Source organism: Palaemon carinicauda, chromosome 21 (assembly GCF_036898095.1).
Source record: "Palaemon carinicauda isolate YSFRI2023 chromosome 21, ASM3689809v2, whole genome shotgun sequence".
NCBI lineage: Eukaryota > Metazoa > Arthropoda > Malacostraca > Decapoda > Palaemonidae > Palaemon > Palaemon carinicauda.
This window is the reverse complement of record NC_090745.1, coordinates 3040926-3058425: the sequence shown is the minus strand read 5'-3', so window position 1 is coordinate 3058425 and position 17500 is coordinate 3040926. Positions and strand designations below refer to the sequence as shown.

The 17500-nt window shown below is 30.3% G+C and overlaps 1 protein-coding gene and 1 long non-coding RNA gene across 4 annotated transcripts in view; one reads left to right on the top strand and one right to left on the bottom strand.

Annotated features, from left to right (window-relative positions):
* The window catches only part of LOC137615161 (uncharacterized), a 179809-nt gene that overhangs the window by 20547 nt on the left and 141762 nt on the right, over positions 1–17500 (bottom strand). The window lies entirely within an intron of this gene.
* LOC137615157 (phospholipid-transporting ATPase ABCA3-like) overlaps positions 1–17500 on the top strand; it is a 503547-nt gene that overhangs the window by 393564 nt on the left and 92483 nt on the right. The gene's annotated exons all lie outside the window — the stretch shown is intronic.

Sequence of the window (17500 nt, the reverse complement as noted above, 5' to 3'; positions counted from 1 at the left end):
CCGTATTTCAGTAAAATACGGGCGACCGTAACTTTACCATAATTTGTTATATTTTATGGGTTGGTGACCGTATATCACTCATTTACGTCCATATATCCGCTTTTAAAACGGTAAAAATCCTGAAATAAATGTTCCCAGATATTTACCGTTTCTTGATGCAAATTTTTAACAGTGCAAAGTTATGAAACCTTTCTGAAGATATCTCCCTGTATCGTTCTAACGGGGCCAAGTTATTTAGTATGCTACATTCTGTAAAAACTGGTTTTGACTGGGAGAACGGGAGAGAACAGATGTCTTATTGATGGAATCAATACCGACCATCCAATATCACCAACGACGTTCATACACATCCAGGATTCGTATCAAATGAAATAAAGGTGTAATTGCAGTTTGTATTCCATTATACATCATTGTTCTTCAGGTCAACTCATCCAGGCAACGCTTTTATCGTTAACCTGAAGTTTATAATGTAGAAGGGAATGATATATATATATATATATATATATATACACACTCGTATACTGCATATATAATTATTCTTTTATTATTATTATTATTATTATTATTACTTGCTAAGCTAAAATCCTAGCTGGAAAAGCAGGATGCTATAAGCCCAGGGGCCCCAACAGGAAAAATTGCCCAGTGAGGAAAGGAAACAAGGAAAAATAAAAAATTTCAGAACAGTAACAACATTATAATAAATGTTTCCTATATAAACTATATAAACTTTAAACATAAGAGAAATAACATAGAATAGCGTGTCCGGGTGTACCCAAAAGAAAGAGAACTCTAACCCAAGACAGTTGAAGGCCAGGTACAGGGGCTAAGGCACTACCCAAGACTAGAGACCAATGGTTTGATTTTGGTATGTCCTACTAGAAGAGCTGCTTAACATAGCTAAAGAGTCTCTTCTACCCTTAACAAGAGGAAAGTGACCACTGAACAATTAACAGTGCAGTAGCTAACCCCTTGGGTGAAAAAGAATTGTTTGGTAATCTCAATGTTGTCAGGTGTATAAGGACAGGAGAATATGTAAAGAATTGGCTAGACTATTCTGTGTATGCGTAGGCAAAGGGAAAATGAACCGTAACCATATTTAAAAATGACAAGTAATTAATTAAAGGCTCAAGATAGAGACGAGTGGCGAAATCTAACTGAAGCCCTTTGCGTCAATAGGCGTTAGAGAAGATGATGATGATGATGACGATTTAAAAAAGAATGTACCTATCTGACAGAAAAAAAAGAGAGCCATTAGTTAAGGAATTTGTATGGCAATATGCTAGTAGTCCCTAAAAATGTTATTACTTGGGCTCAGTGCACTTACACACGCTCACGACTATACCACTTTTCTTTTCTTTTTTTTTTCTTTCTTTTTTTCTCGGGTACGTCTCTGCTCAAAATATTCTCAAGGGTGTTTGCTTTGATTTATGTATTTGTGTACCCTTTCTGAGAAGATACCTTAACGTGGTGAAAGAGCTTGTGTATCGCCATGATCAGCAAAGCTGTACTAGTCAGGGCCGGCCATACTAGGTCGGTTTTCTGTGAGCGATGAGACAAAAGTCTCCCACCATCAACAATCCGTATTGGCCAGCGTGGTGAGGAAAGTAATCAAACCCCAGACATGAGTAAGAACAAGTCTGAGGCTTTTTTCCTGCAGTTAACTAACAATGGCTGCATTTGTTGTTGATGTTCCTATTGTATTTGTGTAATAGTATATCGATATTTATTCATTTATAAACATTTATACATGTTATTCTACATTTGTATTTTGTATTTTTTCAAACAATGGTATTTAATACGATCGTGCAAACAAAACAACAACAACAATAATAATAATAATAATAATAATAATAATAATAATAATAAATACGCTCACCCTCATGAGAATTGTAGTAACCGAACTCTCTTTTTTATGAAGTACAATGACATTTTGTGACCTTAAAAGTTACGAAACTAGGTGACCTTGTGGACGAATCCTTAAAGAATAGTATATTGTATAACTCTTATGTTACATATGGACGTACTTAGTCTCAAGGTCTGTTTAATAAGATACATAGGTGATGCTATCTTCCTTCGGTCAAGATTAGAAATAGATATATATATATATATATATATATATACATATACACACACAAACACATACAAATATCTATCTATCTATCTATCTATCTATCTATCTATATATATATATATATATATATATAACAACAATATCAGCCGTTTCTAGACGACTGCACGACTAAGTCCTCAGACATACTGTATCCTTATCCCTGTCTGGGGTTTGGATTAGCAATGATGGGAGACTTTAGTCTGATCCTTCACAGTAAACCAACCTAGTAAGGGTGGCACTGACTAGTATAGGTTTGCTGATCATTCCGATAAGCAAAACCTTTGACCACGTTAAGGTATCCCCACTCAAAAAGGATATAGATATATATATATATATATATATATATGGGTCTTTAAGAATTGCAAAAGAAAGCAGAAAAAGGAAGAAAACACGATGGATTAATGAACTAAGAAAATTTGCCTGTATAAACTGCCACAGAAAGACCATATATAAACGCAAGAGGAAGGACATGTCTGAGGCCTTTGTCCTGCAGTGGACTAGTAACAGCTGATGATGATGATGATGATATACTATACTGTTTTTGCAGTATCATGGTTATCTTGAATAATTCAGGAATTATTGGATAGCTATTTTTTTCGAGACGTAAGGACGATGACGTCACAGCCTCGTGAGTGATATGAATATCTTCTCGTGTATAATGGTGATGCATCATTTTTCGTACTAGAGGGGGTGCGATTAGCTGGATTCGTCAGGTGTGGTGACGTCTGTTTATGTAGAAATAATATGTATATGTATATATATATGTATATATATATATATATGTATATTTATGTATGTATATATATACACAATATATACGGTATATATAAATTACATATATATTGTGTGTATATATAAGTTTATATATATATAGATATATATATATATATATATAAGCACAATATATATATATATATATATATATACATATATGTATATATTAGAATATATATGAGTTTATATTTATGTATGTATGCATATATATATATATATATATATATTATTCGTTTTAAATTATTTATCAAACTACGTTTTAACTTATACACTGTATCTATTTTTAAGCTTTAATGATGCATATAGATTTTCCGAAAGCTTAGCAAACAATAAAGATGTATATCATAACGCTGGTACTGTACTATTAGTCGTAGTGAAACTCCGCTTGCAACGGAATAAATCGATATCTAATGTTTAAAGGTTTAAAGGCCACTGATGAATGGCAGAGGCAAGGGACAGTGACATTGCCCTATCAAGCGGGACAATGCCCTAGAGACTGATCATATATACATTCATATGATCAGCGGTCAAGCCCTCTAGACCCAAGCTAGGACCACAGAGGGCCTCCCCCGAAACCCCCATCCTTAGCTCACAAGGATGGTGAGGTTGCAGCGACCAAAGCAACTAGTTAGTTTGAGCAGGACTCGAACCCCAGTCTGGCGATCACCCGTCAGGGACGTTACCGCACCGACCACCACAACCCTGTGATATAGTATTTCAAGTTTACACTTTATTATTGTTATTATCATTTGCTAAGCTACAACCCTAGTTGGAAAAGCAGTATGCTATAAGCCCAGGGGCTCCAACAGGGATAATAGCCCAGTGAAGAATGGAAACAAGGAAAACAATAAAATATTTTAAGAAAAGTAACATTAAAATAAATATTTCCTATAAAAAAAAAAACTAAAAAATAAGATAGAATAGTGTGCGTGAGTGTACCCTCAAGCAAGAAAACTTATTAGTTTATCAAGGCTGACTTTTCCAATACAGCATATTGGTTAATTGTCTGTTGGTGATATATGCGTTATTTAAAATTAGAATTTTTAATAGTTTTATTTATCAATGATTTTCTTTTGCTTTTTGGATGTTTTTAAAACATATTTCAATAATTAAAAAAAATAAAATTAACGTGTGGGATACCTTAATGAGGGTTTGTGTATTGTCATGATTAGCAAAGCTGTACTAATCAGAGCCACCTAAGGCTGTAGTTTAGCTAATAATAATAATAATAATAATAATAATAATAATAATAATCCTTTCCTCACTGGGGTATTTTTCCCTGTTGGAGTCCGTTTGCTTATAGCATCCTGCTTTTCAAACTAGGTTTATAATTTAGCTGCTACTGCCAATAATAATAATAATAATAATAATAATAATAATAATAATACTGCTGTATTATAATTTAGCTGCTACTGCTAATAATAATAATAATAATAATAATAATAATAATAATAATAATAATAATAATAATACTGTCGTATCTGCTAGCACTGCAGGAGCCTCACGAAGCTAATGAAGTAATGTTATTGGAAGTTAATGCAAGACAAGTTAATGACAGTTAGTGGAAGAAAGTCATTAACCAAAGTCGATTCGGGAACTTGCAGGCATCGTTATCAACACGTGATAAACATAGCTCGTTCACTGGTATAAATATGCGTATCGATAGATTGATCTTAATTCTTTCATAATTCATAAAAAACATGTTTTTCTTCCAAGTGGAAGGAATAGATTCAGTATTGATGTTAGGCATTACCCAGTAAAATATTTTTGCTGGAAATTAATGATCGTGCTATTATTGATGTTTGGTTTTGATAAGTGTGCTTTCGTTCTTGCTTGACATTTGCTTTTACATTTACAGTAAAAAAATCATTAGGTGTAAATATGTTATTGATATATTGAATAACATGGAATTCTCTCTCTCTCTCTCTCTCTCTCTCTCTCTCTCTCTCTCTCTACAATATTCGTCGTATTTTCTTTAGAAACCAAGGAAAAAACATTAGGTGTAAATATATTATTGATATATTGAATAACATGGAATTCTCTCTCTCTCTCTCTCTCTCTCTCTCTCTCTCTCCCTCTCTCTCTCTCTCTCTCTACAATATTCGTCGTATTTTCTTTAGAAACCAAGGAAAAAACATTAGGTGTAAATATATTATTGATATATTGAATAACATGGAATTCTCTCTCTCTCTCTCTCTCTCTCTCTCTCTCTCTCTCTCTAGAATATTCGTTGTATTTTCTTTAGAAACCAAGGAAAAAATCATTAGGTGTAAATATACTATTGATATATTGAATAACATGGAATTCTCTCTCTCTCTCTCTCTCTCTCTCTCTCTCTCTCTCTTGACAATATTCGTCGTATTTTCTTTAGAAACCAAGAAAAAAATCATTAGGTGTGAATATGTTATTGATATATTGAATAACATGGGATTTTTTTTCTCTCTCTCTCTCTCTCTCTCTCTCTCTCTCTCTACAATGTTCGTCGTATTTTCTTTAGAAACCAAGGAAAAAAATCATTAGGTGTGAATATATTGATATATTGAATAACATGGGACTCTCTCTCTCTCTCTCTCTCTCTCTCTCTCTCTCTCTCTACGTCGTATTTTCTTTAGAAACCAAGGAAAAAAATCATTAGGTGTAAATATATTATTGATATATTGAATAACATGGGATTCTCTCTCTCTCTCTCTCTCTCTCTCTCTCTCTCTCTCTCTACAATGTTCGTCGTATTTTCTTTAGAAACCAAGGATTTCATTGTTAACTCGAGCAGTGAATAATAGTAGAACAAAGTACACCCAACCACACCAATACTACGTGGCGAGTTCCTGTGTTTGGCCACGCCCACCACCTATGCAAGCTTTCCCTACACTATCTGTTTGGTTACTCTCCGCGAATTAAGGGTCTAACAGAGTGCACTTATGAGCGAAGTGCACCAGGGACTCATGTGTCCAACTGTACGTGGTAGTCATTTGACTGGCGTGGGTTGGCAGAGATGGTTGGAAAAAAAAGAGAGAAATAAACGCAAGTTATCAGTTCTCCGTCAGTGTCAATTCATATGTTGCAAACCTGATTTATCTGGTAATATTCTCTGCATTAATACTTTATTGTAGCCGGAACTTGATATTGATACTTGTTGCCAGATCTTATATAGTGCGTGTGCTTAAAAAAAAAAGAAAAAAAAATTCATATAAATAGATTTTCAAGTCATGTCATACCTATTCTTGCCACGTCATGTTTGGAAATCTGTAATTATTATTATTTTTTTATGTGATTCCGATCTGTTTATGCTATGATGGGATTCCAATAATTGGCAAATTTGCCTTTGCATTCTGTAACCGAGTGAATTTAAATTTCTTTAGTGGTTGTGAAATTGAGTTACGTAATTTCAGTTTATTTAGTTGTGGTGAAATTGATAACTTGAATGACAAATACTGGAAGTGAACAGATGTTTAATCTTGACGTAGAAAAAAAAGGCTGGAGGCAATATGAAAAAATAAGATAATTTCACTTTCAATTCTATGATATGATTCAATAAGCAAGTGACTTACATGGGGAATGGGGGGTTAAGATTGCTGTGGTGAATCTCTCTCTCTCTCTCTCTCTCTCTCTCTCTCTCTCTCTCTGTAAATGGCCAGTTACCAATTGGAACATTATTGTCTTCATGAAGACAATAGTGTGCAATGGAAATTAAAAAAAGGTCTATTAGGTATATTACCTAAAAACCTATAACGGTGATATTTTAGGAAATTGTTTATATATATATACATATATATATATATATATATACTGTATATATATATATATATATATAAATGTGTGTATATACATATATATATACTCACACACATATATATATATATATATACATATAAATGTGTGTATATACATATACATATACTCATATATATATATATATATATACAATATATGTGTCAGTGTATTAAAATAGATAGTATATATATATATATATATATGTGTGTGTGTGTCAGTGTATTAAAATAGATAGTATATATATATATATATATATACAGTATATCTGTCAGTGTATTCAAATAGATAGTGCATGTACAGAACTATTCTGGCTATTGTATGTTTTCAGTGATGACTAAGATCAGAAGAATGCTGTTTCACCCAAACCCACCTTTAAAAGGTCACTGCATTTTAATAGTTGCGTCTTGCAAAGGTAATCATATTACATTTAATCTTCCAATCTATTCCTTTTATTCCATTCCTCTCTTTTCCTATTCCATATAAGGTTATAATTGACCCTTGATTTCTTTATTCGTTTGGATGAATTATTGATGGCCATTCTAATTAATAGTATACAATAGTGAGTGTGTGTGTATACACACACACACACACACATATATATATATATATATATATTATATACTATATATACATACATATGTATATGTATACATATAAATAAATAAATATATATATATATATATATATATAACATATATATTTTACATACCTACCTACATACATACATACATATATATATATATATATATATATTATATTATATATATATGCAATATATTATATATATATATACATATACATACATATGTATACACATATATGTATATAATATATATATATATATATATATATACATATATATATATATATATATCACTGTCAGCAGGGTAACGGATTAGGTTTAAGGCGATAGACAAGATGTCTCTTCGGCTTCTACTCTCGATGCCTGGCGGATGATCTTACTGGAATCAGTATGGACCGGCAGGGGTTACTTACTTTAGTTAGATAGGCACTGTGCCTCACAAGGAACTGGCTATCCTTTGATGAATCTAGCCATTGAATCCTCTATGATGCCCTTTGCGTCAATATGCGTAGGATGAGATGATGATGATGATGATGATGATGAGGTGTATATTCTTTAGCCGAGCACAAGGAAACAGAGATAGGCCCATTTGTCGATATACCCATGAAATCGGTTCAGAATAATCTCCAGTTGGGACCTCCACTGTGAAAGCTTTTTATTTTTATCTTTGAATCAAATTTTATGAGCGTATTGTCTTATATATGGGTGTATGTATGTATATATATATATATATATATATATATATATGTACATATATATACATATAAATGTATATATATGTACATATATATATGTACATATATATATGTACATATATATATAGCTTTATATATATATATATATATATATATATATTATATATATATATATATATATATATACATATATATATATATATATTTATATATATATATATATATATATATATATATATATATATATATATATAGCCAGACACTAGTTCTTTATTATATAAGGGAGAATCTTTATGGTAGGATGACCGTAACGAATTATTAGCAGATTAAATTTTTCCACGCAATAGTATACTTCCCCGTTTATTCATTGAATTACACTTATAATTATTTAAAGAAATCTTCTACTGTTATTCTAAGGCGAAGTTATCATTGTTTCAAAATAATGGTAACTGACAATAGGCGTTTAAATATCCCAAAAATTTTCAATTTTTTCAAGTCACGAAATAAAACTATAGTTAAAAGAGGAATAATAATGATTTGATAAATAGGCAGTTATTGTACTTATAAAAAATGTAGTAATGCTATAGTCCATTTCTTTTAGCGAGGCAGATTTGCACCGACTCGCAGTGGTGCCCTTTTAGCTCGGAAAAGTTTCCTGATCGCTGATTGGTTAGAATTATCTCGTCCATCCAATCAGCGATCAGGAAACTTTTCCGAGCTAAAAGAGCACCGCTGCGAGTCGGTGCAAATCTGCCTCGCTAAAAGAAATGGACTATAGTACCCATATTAATGAAGTTGAATAAGTGTTTTTTTTTTGTTGTTTTTTTTATTCTGTATACGTAACTATTCAGCCATTTTGTTCTGGCATATAAAATACAGACATGCAGCCATTCTGTAAAACTACACATGAAAAACAAACTAACGTAAAAACATTACTAAAAACGCTCCATAGTACTTTTAAACCACATTAATGGAAGTTAAATAAATGTGTTTTTATTGTCCATAAATGGTAATCCATTTTGATCTAGCATAGAAAATGAATTCACAAAGCCATGAAAGAAAACCAAATAAACATTTAGTGCTTTGATAAACAATGACAAACGAATTTGATAAACAATGACGAACTAATTTGATAAACAATGACAAACGAATTTGAAAAAACAGTGACAAACGAACAAAAATATAACTTAAAAAAACTTCACAGTGCGGTTAAGAAATACCCACGAAGTTCTGGAATAATGTGCTTAAATCGTAATATACCTAAAAAAATAAACTACACAGTGCGTTTAAAAAATCCCCACGAAGTTATGGAATAATTGGCTTAAATCGTAATATACCTAAAAAATAAACTGCACAGTGCGTTTAAAAATCCCCACGAAGTTATGGAATAATTGGCTTAAATCGTAATATACCTAAAAAATAAACTGCACAGTGCGTTTAAAAAATCCCCACGAAGTTATGGAATAATTGGCTTAAATCGTAATATACCTAAAAAATAAACTGCACAGTGCGTTTAAAAAATCCCCACGAAGTTATGCAATAATTGGCTTAAATCGTAATATACCTAAAAAATAAACTGCACAGTGCGTTTAAAAAATCCCCACGAAGTTATGGAATAATTGGCTTAAATCGTAATATACCTAAAAAAATAAACTGCACAGTGCGTTTAAAAAATCCCCACGAAGTTATGGAATAATTGGCTTAAATCGTAATATACCTAAAAAATAAACTCCACAGTGACTTTAAAAAATCCCCACGAAGTTATGGAATAATTGGCTTAAAACGTAATATACCTAAAAAAAAAAAAATAAACTCCACAGTGACTTTAAAAAATCCCCACGAAGTTATGGAATAATTGGCTTAAAACGTAATATACCTAAAAAAAAAAAAAAATAAACTCCACAGTGACTTTAAAAAATTCCCACGAAGTTATGGAATAATTGGCTTAAAACGTAATATACCTAAAAAAAAAAAAAATAAACTCCACAGTGACTTTAAAAAATCCCCACGAAGTTATGGAATAATTAGCTTAAAACGTAATATACCTAAAAAAAAAAAAAAAATAAACTCCACAGTGACTTTAAAAAATTCCCACGAAGTTATGGAATAATTGGCTTAAAACGTAATATACCTAAAAAAAAAAAAAATAAACTCCACAGTGACTTTAAAAAATCCCCACGAAGTTATGGAATAATTGGCTTAAAACGTAATATACCTAAAAAAAAAAAAAATAAACTCCACAGTGACTTTAAAAAATCCCCACGAAGTTATGGAATAATTGGCTTAAAACGTAATATACCTAAAAAAAAAAAAAAATAAACTCCACAGTGACTTTAAAAAATTCCCACGAAGTTATGGAATAATTGGCTTAAAACGTAATATACCTAAAAAAAAAAAAAAATAAACTCCACAGTGACTTTAAAAAATCCCCACGAAGTTATGGAATAATTAGCTTAAAACGTAATATACCTAAAAAAAAAAAAAAAATAAACTCCAGTGACTTTAAAAAATTCCCACGAAGTTATGGAATAATTGGCTTAAAACGTAATATACCTAAAAAAAAAAAAATAAACTCCACAGTGACTTTAAAAAATCCCCACGAAGTTATGGAATAATTGGCTTAAAACGTAATATACCTAAAAAAAAAAAAAAATAAACTCCACAGTGACTTTAAAAAATTCCCACGAAGTTATGGAATAATTGGCTTAAAACGTAATATACCTAAAAAAAAAAAATAAACTCCACAGTGACTTTAAAAAATCCCCACGAAGTTATGGAATAATTGGCTTAAAACGTAATATACCTAAAAAAAAAAAAAAAATAAACTCCACAGTGACTTTAAAAAATTCCCACGAAGTTATGGAATAATTGGCTTAAAACGTAATAGACCTAAAAAAAAAAAAATAAACTCCACAGTGACTTTAAAAAATCCCCACGAAGTTATGGAATAATTGGCTTAAAACGTAATATACCTAAAAAAAAAAAAAAAAATAAACTCCACAGTGACTTTAAAAAATTCCCACGAAGTTATGGAATAATTGGCTTAAAACGTAATAGACCTAAAAAAAAAAAAATAAACTCCACAGTGACTTTAAAAAATCCCCACGAAGTTATGGAATAATTAATTGGCTTAAAACGTAATATACCCCAAAAAAAATAAACTCCACAGTGACTTTAAAAAATTCCCACGAAGTTATGGAATAATTGGCTTAAAACGTAATATACCTAAAAAAAAAAAAGTAAACTCCACAGTGACTTTAAAAAATCCCTACGAAGTTATGGAATAATTGGCTTAAAACGTAATATACCTAAAAAAAAAAAAAAAAACTCCACAGTGACTTTAAAAAATCCCCACGAAGTTTTGGAATAATTGGCTTAAAACGTAATATACCTAAAAAAAATAAACTCCACAGTGACTTTAAAAAATCCCCACGAAGTTTTGGAATAATTGGCTTAAAACGTAATATACCTAAAAAAAAAATAAACTCCACAGTGACTTTAAAAAATTCCCACGAAGTTATGGAATAATTGGCTTAAAACGTAATATACCTAAAAAAAAAAAATAAACTCCACAGTGACTTTAAAAAATCCCCACGAAGTTATGGAATAATTGGCTTAAAACGTAATATACCCCAAAAAAAATAAACTCCACAGTGACTTTAAAAAATTCCCACGAAGTTATGGAATAATTGGCTTAAAAAGTAATATACCCCAAAAAAAATAAACTCCACAGTGACTTTAAAAAATCCCCACGAAGTTATGGAATAATTGGCTTAAAACGTAATATACCCCAAAAAAAAATAAACTCCACAGTGACTTTAAAAAATTCCCACGAAGTTATGGAATAATTGGCTTAAAACGTAATATACCTAAAAAAAAAAATAAACTCCACAGTGACTTTAAAAAATCCCCACGAAGTTATGGAATAATTGGCTTAAAACGTAATATACCTAAAAAAAAAAAAATAAACTCCACAGTGACTTTAAAAAATCCCCACGAAGTTATGGAATAATTGGCTTAAAACGTAATATACCTAAAAAAAAAAAATAAACTCCACAGTGACTTTAAAAAATCCCCACGAAGTTATGGAATAATTGGCTTAAAACGTAATATACCTAAAAAAAAAAAATAAACTCCACAGTGACTTTAAAAAATCCCCACGAAGTTATGGAATAATTGGCTTAAAACGTAATATACCCCAAAAAAAATAAACTCCACAGTGACTTTAAAAAATCCCCACGAAGTTATGGAATAATTGGCTTAAAACGTAATATACCTAAAAAAAAAAAATAAACTCCACAGTGACTTTAAAAAATCCCCACGAAGTTATGGAATAATTGGCTTAAAACGTAATATACCCCCAAAAAAATAAACTCCACAGTGACTTTAAAAAATCCCCACGAAGTTATGGAATAATTGGCTTAAAACGTAATATACCCCAAAAAAAATAAACTCCACAGTGACTTTAAAAAATTCCCACGAAGTTATGGAATAATTGGCTTAAAACGTAATATACCCCCCAAAAAATAAACTCCACAGTGACTTTAAAAAATCCCCACGAAGTTATGGAATAATTGGCTTAAAACGTAATATACCTAAAAAAAAAAAAATAAACTCCACAGTGACTTTAAAAAATTCCCACGAAGTTATGGAATAATTGGCTTAAAACGTAATATACCCCAAAAAAAATAAACTCCACAGTGACTTTAAAAAATTCCCACGAAGTTATGGAATAATTGGCTTAAAACGTAATATACATAAAAAAAAAATAAACTCCACAGTGACTTTAAAAAATCCCCACGAAGTTATGGAATAATTGGCTTAAAACGTAATATACCCCCCAAAAAAATAAACTCCACAGTGACTTTAATAAATTCCCACGAAGTTATGGAATAATTGGCTTAAAACGTAATATACCTAAAAAAAAAAAATAAACTCCACAGTGACTTTAAAAAATCCCTACGAAGTTATGGAATAATTGGCTTAAAACGTAATATACCTAAAAAAACAAAATAAACTCCACAGTGACTTTAAAAAATCCCCACGAAGTTATGGAATAATTGGCTTAAAACGTAATATACCTAAAAAAAAAAATAAACTCCACAGTGACTTTAAAAAATCCCCACGAAGTTATGGAATAATTGGCTTAAAACGTAATATACCTAAAAAAAAAAATAAACTCCACAGTGACTTTAAAAAATCCCCACGAAGTTATGGAATAATTGGCTTAAAACGTAATATACCTAAAAAAAAAAAAAAATAAACTCCACAGTGACTTTAAAAAATCCCCACGAAGTTATGGAATAATTGGCTTAAAACGTAATATACCTAAAAAAAAAAATAAACTCCACAGTGACTTTAAAAAATCCCCACGAAGTTATGGAATAATTGGCTTAAAACGTAATATACCTAAAAAAAAAAAAATAAACTCCACAGTGACTTTAAAAAATCCCCACGAAGTTATGGAATAATTGGCTTAAAACGTAATATACGTAAAAAAAAAAAATAAACTCCACAGTGACTTTAAAAAATCCCCACGAAGTTATGGAATAATTGGCTTAAAACGTAATATACCTAAAAAAAAAAAAATAAACTCCACAGTGACTTTAAAAAATCCCCACGAAGTTATGGAATAATTGGCTTAAAACGTAATATACCTAAAAAAAAATAAACTCCACAGTGACTTTAAAAAATCCCCACGAAGTTATGGAATAATTGGCTTAAAACGTAATATACCTAAAAAAAAAATAAACTCCACAGTGACTTTAAAAAATTCCCACGAAGTTATGGAATAATTGGCTTAAAACGTAATATACATAAAAAAAAAATAAACTCCACAGTGACTTTAAAAAATCCCCACGAAGTTATGGAATAATTGGCTTAAAACGTAATATACCCCCCAAAAAAATAAACTCCACAGTGACTTTAATAAATTCCCACGAAGTTATGGAATAATTGGCTTAAAACGTAATATACCTAAAAAAAAAAAATAAACTCCACAGTGACTTTAAAAAATCCCTACGAAGTTATGGAATAATTGGCTTAAAACGTAATATACCTAAAAAAAAAAAAATAAACTCCACAGTGACTTTAAAAAATCCCCACGAAGTTTTGGAATAATTGGCTTAAAACGTAATATACCTAAAAAAAAAATAAACTCCACAGTGACTTTAAAAAATTCCCACGAAGTTATGGAATAATTGGCTTAAAACGTAATATACCTAAAAAAAAAAATAAACTCCACAGTGACTTTAAAAAATCCCCACGAGTTATGGAATAATTGGCTTAAAACGTAATATACCTAAAAAAAAAAAAATAAACTCCACAGTGACTTTAAAAAATCCCCACGAAGTTATGGAATAATTGGCTTAAAACGTAATATACCTAAAAAAAAAAAAATAAACTCCACAGTGACTTTAAAAAATCCCCACGAAGTTATGGAATAATTGGCTTAAAACGTAATATACCTAAAAAAAAAATAAACTCCACAGTGACTTTAAAAAATCCCCACGAAGTTATGGAATAATTGGCTTAAAACGTAATATACCTAAAAAAAAAAAAATAAACTCCACAGTGACTTTAAAAAATCCCCACGAAGTTATGGAATAATTGGCTTAAAACGTAATATACGTAAAAAAAAAAAATAAACTCCACAGTGACTTTAAAAAATCCCCACGAAGTTATGGAATAATTGGCTTAAAACGTAATATACCTAAAAAAAAAAAATAAACTCCACAGTGACTTTAAAAAATCCCCACGAAGTTATGGAATAATTGGCTTAAAACGTAATATACCTAAAAAAAAAAAATAAACTCCACAGTGACTTTAAAAAATCCCCACGAAGTTATGGAATAATTGGCTTAAAACGTAATATACGTAAAAAAAAAAAAAATAAACTCCACAGTGACTTTAAAAAATCCCCACGAAGTTATGGAATAATTGGCTTAAAACGTAATATACCTAAAAAAAAAAAATAAACTCCACAGTGACTTTAAAAAATCCCCACGAAGTTATGGAATAATTGGCTTAAAACGTAATATACCCCAAAAAAATAAACTCCACAGTGACTTTAAAAAATCCCCACGAAGTTATGGAATAATTGGCTTAAAACGTAATATACCCCAAAAAAAATAAACTCCACAGTGACTTTAAAAAATCCCCACGAAGTTATGGAATAATTGGCTTAAAACGTAATATACCCCCAAAAAAATAAACTCCACAGTGACTTTAAAAAATTCCCACGAAGTTATGGAATAATTGGCTTAAAACGTAATATACCTAAAAAAAAAAATAAACTCTACAGTGACTTTAAAAAATCCCCACGAAGTTATGGAATAATTGGCTTAAAACGTAATATACCTAAAAAAAAAAATAAACTCCACAGTGACTTTAAAAAATCCCCACGAAGTTATGGAATAATTGGCTTAAAACGTAATATACCTAAAAAAAAAAAAATAAACTCCACAGTGACTTTAAAAAATCCCCACGAAGTTATGGAATAATTGGCTTAAAACGTAATATACCCCAAAAAAATAAACTCCACAGTGACTTTAAAAAATCCCCACGAAGTTATGGAATAATTGGCTTAAAACGTAATATACCTAAAAAAAAATAAACTCCACAGTGACTTTAAAAAATCCCCACGAAGTTATGGAATAATTGGCTTAAAACGTAATATACCCCCAAAAAAATAAACTCCACAGTGACTTTAAAAAATCCCCACGAAGTTATGGAATAATTGGCTTAAAACGTAATATACCTAAAAAAAAAAAAATAAACTCCACAGTGACTTTAAAAAATCCCCACGAAGTTATGGAATAATTGGCTTAAAACGTAATATACGTAAAAAAAAAAAATAAACTCCACAGTGACTTTAAAAAATCCCCACGAAGTTATGGAATAATTGGCTTAAAACGTAATATACCTAAAAAAAAAAAATAAACTCCACAGTGACTTTAAAAAATCCCCACGAAGTTATGGAATAATTGGCTTAAAACGTAATATACCTAAAAAAAAATAAACTCCACAGTGACTTTAAAAAATCCCCACGAAGTTATGGAATAATTGGCTTAAAACGTAATATACCTAAAAAAAAAATAAACTCCACAGTGACTTTAAAAAATTCCCACGAAGTTATGGAATAATTGGCTTAAAACGTAATATACATAAAAAAAAAATAAACTCCACAGTGACTTTAAAAAATCCCCACGAAGTTATGGAATAATTGGCTTAAAACGTAATATACCCCCCAAAAAAATAAACTCCACAGTGACTTTAATAAATTCCCACGAAGTTATGGAATAATTGGCTTAAAACGTAATATACCTAAAAAAAAAAAATAAACTCCACAGTGACTTTAAAAAATCCCTACGAAGTTATGGAATAATTGGCTTAAAACGTAATATACCTAAAAAAAAAAAAATAAACTCCACAGTGACTTTAAAAAATCCCCACGAAGTTTTGGAATAATTGGCTTAAAACGTAATATACCTAAAAAAAAAATAAACTCCACAGTGACTTTAAAAAATTCCCACGAAGTTATGGAATAATTGGCTTAAAACGTAATATACCTAAAAAAAAAAATAAACTCCACAGTGACTTTAAAAAATCCCCACGAGTTATGGAATAATTGGCTTAAAACGTAATATACCTAAAAAAAAAAAATAAACTCCACAGTGACTTTAAAAAATCCCCACGAAGTTATGGAATAATTGGCTTAAAACGTAATATACCTAAAAAAAAAAAAATAAACTCCACAGTGACTTTAAAAAATCCCCACGAAGTTATGGAATAATTGGCTTAAAACGTAATATACCTAAAAAAAAAATAAACTCCACAGTGACTTTAAAAAATCCCCACGAAGTTATGGAATAATTGGCTTAAAACGTAATATACCTAAAAAAAAAAAATAAACTCCACAGTGACTTTAAAAAATCCCCACGAAGTTATGGAATAATTGGCTTAAAACGTAATATACGTAAAAAAAAAAAAAATAAACTCCACAGTGACTTTAAAAAATCCCCACGAAGTTATGGAATAATTGGCTTAAAACGTAATATACCTAAAAAAAAAAAATAAACTCCACAGTGACTTTAAAAAATCCCCACGAAGTTATGGAATAATTGGCTTAAAACGTAATATACCTAAAAAAAAAAAATAAACTCCACAGTGACTTTAAAAAATCCCCACGAAGTTATGGAATAATTGGCTTAAAGCGTAATATACGTAAAAAAAAAAAATAAACTCCACAGTGACTTTAAAAAATCCCCACGAAGTTATGGAATAATTGGCTTAAAACGTAATATACCTAAAAAAAAAAAAATAAACTCCACAGTGACTTTAAAAAATCCCCACGAAGTTATGGAATAATTGGCTTAAAACGTAATATACCCCAAAAAAATAAACTCCACAGTGACTTTAAAAAATCCCCACGAAGTTATGGAATAATTGGCTTAAAACGTAATATACCCCAAAAAAAATAAACTCCACAGTGACTTTAAAAAATCCCCACGAAGTTATGGAATAATTGGCTTAAAACGTAATATACCCCCAAAAAAATAAACTCCA